At 32.3% G+C, this 12,597-nt stretch overlaps 1 protein-coding gene across 4 annotated transcripts in view; it reads right to left on the reverse strand.

The window, feature by feature from the left end:
* Positions 1-12,597, reverse strand: part of TET2 (tet methylcytosine dioxygenase 2) — a 182,437-nt gene that overhangs the window by 84,552 nt on the left and 85,288 nt on the right. For 2 of the 4 annotated variants that reach the window (XM_031941923.1, XM_031941924.1), the window contains exon 4: positions 5,929-6,102. The exons of 1 other annotated variant lie outside the window; for it this stretch is intronic. The gene's annotated coding sequence lies outside the window, so the exon portion shown is untranslated. The remainder of the gene's footprint in view (positions 1-5,928; positions 6,103-12,597) is intronic. One more of the 4 variants, XM_031941925.1, reaches the window with a different exon arrangement.

Consider the following 12,597-nt stretch of genomic DNA (forward strand, 5'->3'; position numbering starts at 1 on the left):
TGCAATCACATATTTTCAATAATATATATTAATCTAATCATTCCTCTTGAATGACAATTGAACCCTATATAGGGGATGATGAAAAAAAAAACAGTATTAAAGTATAAGTATGACTCTACTAAAGTAAATTAATTCTACTTAGAATCTATGGTAGGAATCTTCAAATATTTAAAGGACTATCAGGAGAGTGATAGACTTACTCCTTTTGATTCTATGAAGAGTAATGAGCAGAAGTTACAAAGAATCTGATTCTTTGTATAATTTTTTTGTATAATAATAAAATTACACCAAATTTTATTTGGTGTAAGAAAAAAACTGCCTATCACTTAATGGAATGGCTGTCCAGAGTAAAAATGGGTTACTCTGGGACATGATGAGTTCCTATTTTTGAAATTCTTTAATCAGAGGGCTGGATGTCCACTTATCAGGAATATTACATAAAGGCTTCATACATCATAGTGAACAGCTCTAAGATTCTGTGACTTTTAAAACTGTTATGAGAGAGTACATATAAGCAATAGCATAAATACTATGATCAGTATCTAAATGTAATATAATTAAGTTTCTGAACAGAAACAATATAGAAAATGAATACTGAGACATAATATATCCCATTTTTAAAATTTGGTAAGCAGGGCCACTGGCCTAACCTTTTGACTAGTAAAAACAATTAGTTGCCAGAAATAACATCAAACATATGAGATTAATCAAATACTTATAACCTAAAGGTTATATCTGAAAATGATTATAATTGTTTAGGAAAATATTCCAGATTTTATTACCAATGAGGCAAATGAAAAAGTCACATGCCTTCCACATTCCTGCACAATAACCCACTTTGAAACTTTTCTTGATGAAGAAATGAGAAGAGAATAGTTAGGCTTCTGTAGAAATTGTTGCCTTTAAATTTCACATATTTAGTCATCTTTGCAATTGATTCAAAAGTAGAGAACACAAAACTCCAGCATGCTTGAGCAAAATCCCTTGGGATTTCTCCTTCAAAAAAATGTCTCAAATGCATGTCAAAATCACAGAAGAGACCTTGAAAAATATGAGATAACTTTGACTGATAGCCATCAACTATCAGTTGATGCTCATCAACATCAAGGGAAGCATAAAGCAGATAGCTATATCTGCATAGACTCACAAAGGTGAGATGCCCATCATAGAATCAAAATGGAAGAGAGATTCTCTAGTTTAACTCAAGGTTTTGAAGTTGCTCCTTTATGTGAACAACATTGTACTGAGTGAAGCAAAACTAAGACCACTCCCTGATCTTTTAAATAACATACATAATCATTCAGAAGAGTTCAGTTGCCTATCCATACAGAAAAAAACAAATGGATTAAAAATGCCCAGAATCCTACCCAGAATCTGAGATGTAGTAAGATGAATATCTCAGACAACTTACCTACCTATCCATATACATGCGTGCATGCATATATGTATGTATATATATATATATATTCACATACATTCATGCATGTATTCTTCTTCCAATGTTAATATACAATCAAGAGTAATAAAATACTATAATCTCCAAATGAAGTTGTAGGTTGCTCAAAAGGCAGTATAGAAGTGTATTAGAATTGCCTTAAAAATGTCATTAGAAAGACATATTATAAAAAAAAAAATGAGCAAAATGCTGAATAGTGAGATCAACTAACAGACCATCAGTATGCATTGTACTGCTATCCATGCAATATTAGCAGATCAAGAAGATCCCTAGCACATTGGGTACATCTCACATGGAAAATAAGTGACTTAGGATAAAAAGACTTGGATAAGACGTGATCTTTACTACTGGATGTAGCATCAATTGGTAAGGTCAGAGAACTACCTTACTCATATGTGTGTTCCTACTAATCGCAAATTAAAACAACTCTGAAGTACCACTACACACCTCTCAAAAAAACCATTCTAGAAAGCAATTTGAAACTACACCCAAAAGTATATTAAACTGTGCATACCCTTTGATCAACAATGTATCCCAAACAGATCATAAAAAATGGAAAAGGATTCACATATGCAAAAATGTTTGTAGCATCCCTTTTCATAGTGGCAAGGAACTGAAAATCCAATGGATGTCCATCAGTTGGGGAATGGCTGAATAAGTTACGGTATATGAATGTTATGTAATATTATTATTCTGTAAGACAGGATCAGCAGGATGATTTCAGAGAGGCCTGGAGAGACTTATATGAACTGATACTGAGTGAAATGAGTAGAACCAGGAGATCATTGTACACAGCAACAACAAGATTATGTGATAATCAACTGATGGACTTGGCTTTTTCCAACAATGAGGTGATTCAGGCCACTTCCAAAAGACTTGTGGAGAGAGCCATCTGCATCCAGAAAAAGGACCATGCGGAGTGAATGTGGATCACAACATAGTATTTTCAACTTTTTTTTGTTGTTGTTTACTTGTTTTTTTTCTCATTTTTTTTTTTCCTTTTTGATCTGATTTTTCTTGTGAAGCATGATAAATGTGGAAAGAGGTATAGAAGAATTGTACATATTGGATTACTTGCTGTTTAGGGAAGAGGATGGAGAAGGGAGGGAGAAAAATTTGTAACACAAGGTTTTGCAAAGGTGAATGTTGAAAACTATCTTTGCATATATTTTGAAAATAAAAAGTTATTCTTATGTGTGTGCTGTTGCTATTATTCTTGAAAAAAAAGTTAGTGAGAAATGTTTTATAACAATGGAATAATATATTTCCTGTCTAAAGACATTAATTTCAACAGACACTGATTTAAATATTAATTTTGATTTGAATATAATATTATGACAATAATAGTGCTCAATAATTCTTCTCAAAAAATAATTCTTCTCAAAAATCTTTAACCATTCCACATTTTCTGGATTCTTAATCTTTTTTTTTTTTTTTTCAGGACCCTCCATGACATGTTTTTAGAATATATTATTAAGCTATAAAGAGTGACTATATCGATTTTCATTTTATTAACAAAATCCAAGTTTGGTATGCTTCTGTTGACTTGGAGAGATTGGTCCTGATACTAGTGTAGGCAAACATACAGACCTAATTGAAAAATTAGATTTCCAGACATTTTCTAGACCAAATGGAAAAATAAATCAGTGAATTGAAACTAGGTAGGCCAACGCAATGGAATAATCTTTCTGATAATGAAATGCTGGTTTTAAGAGGAGCTTACCAGAAGGAGGACAGGCCTCTCTAAATTTCCATTTCCTATTTTTTAAAATTAGATGAGTTCAACCTATTTAACCTTCAAATTTTATTCCACATCCAACATTCTTTTCTCTCCACAATAGTGTACGTTACTTCAAGGGCAGGAACCAAGTATGCATATCACTCTGACTTTGTTTAGCAAGAATAATAAATTATTTGTTGAAAAAGGCGCCAACTTTTGATGACTGTTGGAAGAAACAAGGGGCAAACAGCACTTTTTGAAAGGAAAAGGTACTATAAAGTCCACATATCAAAGTTTTTCTTTTTACACAAAAGATGTTTCCAGGGAAATATAATCCCAATTGATATCTGAATGGGTAGGAAAGAGAAATTTAATGGATCTTCTCACTCATTTTAATGCCTACTCCTGTTCTTCATTACTTAAAAAGGAAAAAAAAAAAAGGTTTTACTACAACATTTAATTTGTTTATATTACATGCATATTCTTGATTGCATTATGTGAAATTTTCCTTTTAGAGGACTAAAAAGTCTTAGTTGAATTTCTGATTCTCACAGGGCTTCTCCAGATGACCTGTGGCAGTCTTTTGCCTCTTTGAATCAGTTATTTCCATAAAATTCAAGTGATTGTAAATGAAGTCCTCACTTGAAAATACTGAAATTGCTAAGGCCTAGAGATATTAAAAAACATAACACTATGGTGAAACATATGACTCGAAATAGAATATCAACTACAAGAGGGAAAAAAAATCATACATCAACACACACTGAGTATCATAAGGAAACTATAGTCTCTCCATTTAAACACTAAGCATATTTTATTGACTAGATTATTTAGATGTTCTAGAGTCCTGAGTTATTTCTATGACCATCTCATGGCCATTTTTGGGAAAAATATTTGTAATTCTATTTTCAAAAACTAATAATTTACATAAAATAATTAACTTTCAATTTGCAAAAAAAAAAAAAACAAAAAACCTTCCTTTCTTCCTATTTATTAATAAAATAAAAAATTAATTTTATTAATATTTTGGTTAAAACCTGCTGAAAATAAAATTATGTTAAAGACCCCTTTGGTACTATGAAGAAGCTTATCAACCCCTTCTCAGAATCATAAGATTACAAAGGAAATCAATTATATAGAAATAAAGTTATCAAAATAAAACAAAAAAGTCATAGATTCCAGATTAAGAACTTCTGGTCTAGCATGAAGATAATTCTATCTTTTTGTTCACCCCTTCAAGGCAGTCCAGCATTAGTCAAGTTTTTGATGTCTAGGTGTGTAATGAAGAAGGTGTTTAGATCAGGGCAAAACCAGAGAATTCCAGGTAAGCTGTGGGAAGTTCTGAGACAATTTTGAGGAGAAGTACATCAATTTTCAGGACAAAATAAGGAATTCTTCAGGACCCAGGATTACATGTAACTTATCTTCAGAGATGCTCAATCTATCACCAACATGTCAAATCTATAGCTAAAGTCATATGCTGTCCAACATAGCTCCCAGTGCAGCCCAAACCAGAACAAAATAAAATTGCTAAATATTTAGTAAAATAAATAAAATATAATTTATCATAAATAATGTGAATCCATGGTTTTCTAAGTCAACATGCATCTAGAGGGATTCTTACCTATGGTGTAGTGGCCCCTGTTTCTATTTGAGTTTGATGACCATTATCTCTCAAGTTAGTAGTATCTCTCAAGATCAAATTCATTGAGTTGGCTTGGTTTGGACCCTGTGATTCTGGTCTAAATAATTCATTCCTAGAGATGGATAAAGGTCTAGCAAGGATAGACTGACAATTTGCCTGAATGCATTGAGCTTCTTGATGGACCCCCTTTGTGTATATGTTTCTTCAATACACACTATAATTCATTAAATACCAAACTTGACTATACTGTCTTTTTGCTTTAATTAACTTGTAATAGATATAAATTTATAGTTTTTTCTCTTCTCCATTACTGATGTTTCATCTTAAACATATTTTTCTTTCTCCCTGAAAATATGATTAATGTCTGTTTTGGGTTAACAATTAATCTGCAATGGAAAAAGAATGGTTTGAGTTTTTAAACTAAATCTTTATTTGCTATGATAGACAGAACACCATGTGAAAAGTACAACAATTAATTTTTAGAATGAAAACTAAAATGCTTGCAAATATCTTGAATTGCCAGAGATCATTTAATTTACCATCCCACTGGACTTCCTTACTCTTGCCTTCCTTCCTTCCCATCTCCTTTTCAAGACTTGGAAGACAAACTCCAAAGAAAACCCTCAATATAAAAAGTTAGCACCCAAATGCCCCAATTTAGTTTTTTTTTTTTAAATGTGTTGCATGGAAAAGCAAAACAAGGATTTCTTATAGCTCTTTGGATTCCTCATCAACCCCTTCCCTACACGCCACCCTCATTCAATAAATGAATGAGTGACAAATAAAAAACCTAAGGAAATATCTGGAAGTTTCACAATAGTTAGCAAAGAAGCTAAAAGTATTTTTGACCTGGACCAAGTAGTTTTATTTACTCAGATAACATTTAGGAGCATGATAAAAACACTTACATTGACCCCAAAGGCAGCACAGGTTCCCTTTAAACAATTCATGAACTTGGAATCAAGGGGCACAAATACATGGTGACTCCTATTATCAATCATTTCAGCTCTCTTGTGTGTTCTCCTCTCCTCCCTCTACTCAGCCCTTCCCATGCCCCAAATAATGTTGATGAAATTTTAACCAAAGCCAAAATAAACAAAATCCTACTTTCCACTTGTCTTTTAAATCTCCCTGTCTCTTCCTCCTTCAGCATACCAGGGCAACTAGGCAATACTGGATCCTGTTTCAAACCTGTTTGCTGGTTATATTGGGTGTGCTTCAAAACCTCAGCACCTCAGAGCAATTCCAGGACTCAACAGTCTTCTGCACCTCCATGTTTCTCTGTGTGGAAAGCAGACCACATAACTGAAAATTAGCTTCTCCTACCTGTCACTTAAAAAACTCAACTTTGCTTTCAGTTCAGTGGTGCCTGAGTTTAGATATGAAAAAAATCATCTCTTTCCTTCTGGGAGGTATGGGACTTGGAGTATAGAGCACAACTGATAATGTCTAACTTCTTTTTTGTATCAATAAGTTTTATCCTACCATATTATAAAAATATTGGCTAAATGGGATAGTTCAGGGATGGTGGGAGTAACATATTTATGTTTAATAATATTTATAGATGAAGTAGAAACCACACAATTTTAAAAACTAAAAGGCTACCTTACTGGAATATGACTTGAGGTAGCTGAATTTTTCAATATTAGCTCTATTCTCTCACAACATTTCTGTATTTCATATTCAGAACATGGAAATGTGTTTCATGGCCATATCCCCCGAAATTCTATCTTAACATCCAAACTTTGCCTCTCATTACCTTAACACCTTTAATCACAATTATCATTTTTCCTAGTTGTTATGGGCCAGAATTCTTGTACTTAAAACAAGGATTCTTACAAGATGCTAAGTCAGTGGAATTGATAAAGACAATGGTTATTTAGTTTAGCATGGTGATTGTTAGTTCTCTAAGTTCAGTATTATTGACTTAATCTTACAACAAATCATTGTTTCCTAGTGATATAATGATTGGTTTATATTCAGTGTAAAGCATATAATCTAGGATGCAGAGACAGATTCATTCAGAGCCAAAGAAGACAGAGGATTGGAGGTGGGAGCTCAAGCTCTCAGAGGCAAGGACAGATTCATTCAATTCATCTCATACCACCATGGGGGCTGGCCTCCTGCACTTCCCCCACTGAGACCAAAGGCTAGGCTCTCTAGAAAGCTGGCCCAAACTCCAGGCAAGGAAACTAGATTATGAAGGAGATAATAAAGGCCAGGCAAGGAGACAAGACTGTGAAGGAGAAAATAAAGAATTTGGACTTTAACACCTGGCTATTCTTGTGGTGATTTCTCTGACTGAAATGAAGACTGCTACAAGACCTCCAGAAAACCTAACAAAGAACCTTACACTTAGTGTTCCTTGCTATGTCAGCATGTAACAATTAAAAGTGTTCAGAACTATTTTCTAAAGTCGGAAAAACAAAGTCTTGTGGTTCTACAGGGGCTTTCCCCTAAAAGAAACAGCTTGCATTGATCCTGTGGAAAAATATAAAGAAATTTGCATTTTTTTCTGTGCCTGATGCCATATTGGAAACTAATTAGAACTATTCATAGTTCATACATTAGGTTCTAAGACATAAGTAACTTTATATATCATCTAATGTTATAGTCACTTGCATCCTACTCTGCATACTTCTAAGCATTTCCTGCTTTAATTTAACCTATGTCAATTTAACCCTTCTACAGAGATAGTTGATCAACAAGACTTTGTTTTTTTTTTTTTCTTGATTACATGAATTATATACCCTATATCTATTGTGTATTTTAAAGATATCACATATTTTAATATCAATGGAGTATCGTTATCTCTTTCAGGAAGACATTAAGAGTATCCTAGAAATCAGCCATAAGAGAAGTAATGATACAGTCCATCTAACATATGACTGTGATTCATAATAATTTCTGAATAAAAATTAGGTTATTGGTTTTGTTGTTATTGTTGTTTTTTATATTTCAGTTCTCTTCAATTATCTATACAGGGAATGGAGAACTTCTAGTCTATGGAGACAAATGACCTTGTTCATTATTATAGTTGAAAACAGAAGAGTTTAAAATCTTCAGGGAGAAGTAAACTTCAATGTTATTTCTCATTTTTCATCTTTTTTTTTCAACAAAATATTTAAAATAGCATGAAGAATTTTGGGGACTCTTAGGAAAGCTATTATGTAAGAAGAACAATATGGTAAATTATTGCCCCACAATTGGTACAATAGTCCATTTTAACCAAAGTTTAAAATATTTGTGCTAAAATTTTTACATAGTGAGAATCTGAGAAATCTGTAAACATGATAATTACTATTCTGCACAATTAAATACAGTCAATTGTGTAACTAAAAAAAGCAAAGCTAGTTTCAAAGTTTTATTTTGACAGATACTTTTTTTGGTCTCTGAAACAACAAGCAGGTTGGCAGTGCTTGAGAAGGAAAATCTTGACCCTTGAATCTAGGTTCTTGATCATCTTTTGTTACAGCTATACATATATATTCTAGATTAATTCTGGTATCCTCTTGAGAACAAGTACAGCTAATTCTTGGTGTTTTTTTTTTTTTAAATTTTCTAATGAGATCTTATCCCAGGCACTAGGATTTGCCTTTAGAAAAGGGAGTCAAAAAAGGAAACTAGTTTTTTTTTAGTAACCTTCTCTCCCTTTACATTAGGGAGCAGTATCTTAAAGGTCCATTAGGAATGATTTGGTTCCATGAAAAAAAGATTCATGTTTATAAAGCCTAGATGTGATACAATTTTTCAGATCAAGAAATCAATTAGGGTTTTTCTATGTTGAAAATGAGGCAAAGAGCATTTCAATAATATAAATTTCCACAAACTTTGTAGAAGCACCAAAATACTTTTTGTAACAAATTCTGATTACATTTAGCTATTAAAAATACAAATAGTTGTGCTTTTAAAAATATTAATAAATTAGTTAGCTTTTTGATATTTAAATATAGTCCTAACAGGCACAGTTGTGTATCTTGCTCTTATTCTGCCAATGAATCTTTTTCTCTGACCTGCTTGTTTTATCTCACTGATTTAACTGGCTATAACATAGAAATGAAATATCTATTTCATTAAATGCTAGATTTATTGAACAGTGTCTGACGGACATGTAGAGTGTTTTCTATATTTCTCCTCAAAATGAAAGCAAGCTGTTTTATTTGTAGTATCTTTATATGACTTCCCTTACTTTATAAAAATTGTATTCATGTGTGTGTCTGTATGATGTATTTGTGTGTGTGTGTGTGTGTGTGTGTGTATGTAATATTGATGACCAGTACAATACCCATTTCAAGATACATACTCTTATCTTCCCAACTTGCCTGTCCTGCTATTAACTTATTATTTTTTTCCTCTATCTGGAAAGAAGAATAGGTTCCTTACTCCTATTACTTTAGGTCAAATTCTTGAAAAGCTTAATATGCAAAGTATAGGAAGAGAGGTAAGAATGTCAGACACAATCTCTGAGGACTGGTTTATTCCTCTGTTTATATCTCTGAGAATACAGAATTGAGAAAGAAAACCAATCAAAACTGACCCAGTTAGCACAGGAATCTTACTGTTTTTCTGAAGCTCCTCTTTTTTTTTACCTCTTCCCCCAACCCTTTTTTTTTAAACTTCTTTTTTCCTCTTTTTTTTAATGATGTATGGTTCTGGACATTTTTTAACAATTAAAACCATGACTAATTGTGCTAATAATATACATCCTCCATCATCTTGATCTCATTATAAGAAAACATTACTAGTTAATAATTCTATGGAAATTAGATTACTGGAAAATTAGCCTAGAGATAAAACTTTCCAAAATACCCAGTAAAACTATAATCTCAATTTAAAACCAATTCATTTTGCATAGTGTATCCAAAATAGGAAAATATCAAATGATGTTTAAAATGAGGTTATATTTTAAACATTGGTAACAATTAAACATCTCCAAAAACCCTATACTGAAATAACATTACTTTTTACTTAGGATCTGTATGCTCCCAAGTCTTGGTTAAGTCCCACAGCCTCCCCATAAAGTAGCTAGTTATTATATCAAGTTTGAAAAGGGTTCATTTGGAGGATTTAGTAATATGCTAAAAACAAAATAAAGAATCAGAATTGGAAACAGAATTTAGGAACATAAAATCTGAGCATCTTGCTTTATCCTCTTGGATAAGCCCCTTGGAAATCTTGATAGGTCCCTTTGTTCTCCACATTTACAGGACTAAGTTTGTATGATACCTTATATTCTTTCCACATTTATATAAAGTGAAGGACTAGAAAGGCCAACAAATTTATTTCAGCACAATTAAAATACTATCATATCTTCCTTTATTAAACAATACAACTTGGACTTGTATATTCATATTCACATAGAAACTCCTGTCCCCCACCTATTCTCCAATGATCTCATTTGTTCCAAAAATTTCCATGAGACCACAGGGCCAAGGGTCTTTTTCATTTTATATGAGAGAAAAAAAAAGAGAGGCATAGAGAATAAAATTTACTTTTATAAGGTCAAAATCTGACATAATAAAGAGCTGAGATTAGAATCGAGATTACCTAACTCCCAGTATTGGTGAAATGGAATTACTTTATTTGGCCTTTGATTTGGCCACTGATTTGCTCTATTTTTGCATCATTTTATCCCCAAGTCCTTAAGTTTTAATTCAGCCACATTAACTTGTATTTATTAAGAGTAACACAGAGAGAATGAGAATTAAAGCTAGAGAGAAACAGAGAGACAGAGGCAGAGACACAGAAACACACAGAGAAAAGATGAGTAAAAAGAAGTCTACTGTCTCCTGAGATAGTAGAAAGTTAGAACTGAGTATAACGAGGTAATTTATTAAAAATTAATTTCTATTATTAAAATGCTGAATCATACTACCAAGAAAGTCATAAAATTAGAATATAGTTAGAGCGGAAATGTGCTAAAATTCTAGACTTATAGTCAGATGATACCAAGGTTCCAATTTTGCCTCTGACACTGTGTGACTATGGGCTAGTCATTTAAACTTCTTGAGCCTCAATTTCATCATCTGTAAACTTGAGGTGAGAAGAAATCTAGTTAGATATAGTTTTAAGATAGACAGATATGGTTTCAAGTCTGCTTCTGAGATATATTGGCTATCTAACCCTGTGAAAATCACTTAACTTTTTAGTGAACCAAGAAATTAAGTGTCAGGGCTGATTTGCATTGAAAAGAAATATTCTCATCAGCAATTTCCCACAAAGATGAAATCACAACTCTAGATAGATGAATAGATGGAAAAATGGATAGCTAAGTAGATTGACAAATAGGCAAATAAATAAAATAATGAACCAATCAATAAAGGCATAATAACTATAGTATTCATCTCATGGGATGAATCATAGGAATCAAATGAAATTATTTTATATTGGTTGTTGTAATCATATCCTACTGGATATATAAATGAGATACCATGAAGCATTGGATAGATATAGGAAGCTTATTTGCATTTTCTCACAGGATGGTCCAGGGCGGAAGTACTTTGCAAGGATACTAATTCCAGGAGAGACCTCTCTATGTCCCAATTTTTAAGGAGGTGATCAAAGTTCTTTCTAGCTCTTTCATTCTGTGATTCTAAAACTAGAGTTATTAGAACCCCTTTTAGGTCTTCAAATAAGAAAATTGTATGTTTGATTATTTCTCTCATTAAAGGGTCCATTTTAAAGATTCTATGAATATACTACCTCAGAGCATTAATAATGGCAATACGTAACATGGAAAGAAAAAATTTAAAATTCAATCTAAGCATAGTACCATAGAAAAAATTTGAGAAACTTTTTTTTAATGCCCTTCTAGTTCCTTTGTAATATACTAGATTGTTATTAACAAACAGGGGATTTCAGAAAACAAGTAGGATATAACTAATATTGCCTAAGATTCATTAATGAGATCCCAACCATGGATCAGAGAACAGATCAAATCTTAAGATGCAGAATGTATTAAAAAATAAGTCAAAATGTTTAGTATGTATTGACATTTTCATCTGAATATGAATACTTGTCTCTATGATTTTATACTTTTATAATGAGCCAGAAATTGATCTAGTACAAAAATGATATGATCATGCAAACGAATTATGTCCAATGATTGAGGTTGATGAGTGATAGTTTGACTTGATTCTTTGTTGCTTTCAAAGAAAAGAATCTTTTTAAAAATTAATTTGTAGTAGCACTACATTAGCATGACCAAACAGTTATAACCTACCATTTAAAAATAATTAAATTCATTAATACAGAACTCAGATTTAGACTCTTTAAAGCAAAATGTAAAGATAGGCTACCATTATTTAGGAAAACCCCATGGCTTTGTTTGGTAAGAATTGTGTCCAAAGAGAAGGAAAAGTACAAACACTTTATAATTAAAAACAAAAAAATAATAATCTCTAAACAAATAGACAAATGTTTCTTTCTCTGCTTCCCACATTTATCAGTTTTCAAAATTTCTTTTCTTTCTTCCTTCCTAGGCAATCAAAGTTAAGTGACTTGCCTAGGTTCACATAGCTAGGAAGTGTTAAGTGTCTGAACAGATTTGACCTCAGGTCCTCCTGACTTCAGGGCTGGTTCTCTATTCAATGCACCATCTAGCTGCTCTTCAACATTTATTTATTTATTTATTTTTTATAGTAACTTTTTATTGACAGAATCCATGAGAGAGTAATTTTTTTTTACAACATTATCCCTTGCACTCACTTCTGTTCCGATTTTTCCCTCCCACCCTCCACCCCCTCCCCTAGATGGCAAGCAGTCCTATATATGTTG

This window comes from Sarcophilus harrisii, chromosome 6 (genome assembly GCF_902635505.1).
Source record: "Sarcophilus harrisii chromosome 6, mSarHar1.11, whole genome shotgun sequence".
Classification (NCBI taxonomy): domain Eukaryota; kingdom Metazoa; phylum Chordata; class Mammalia; order Dasyuromorphia; family Dasyuridae; genus Sarcophilus; species Sarcophilus harrisii.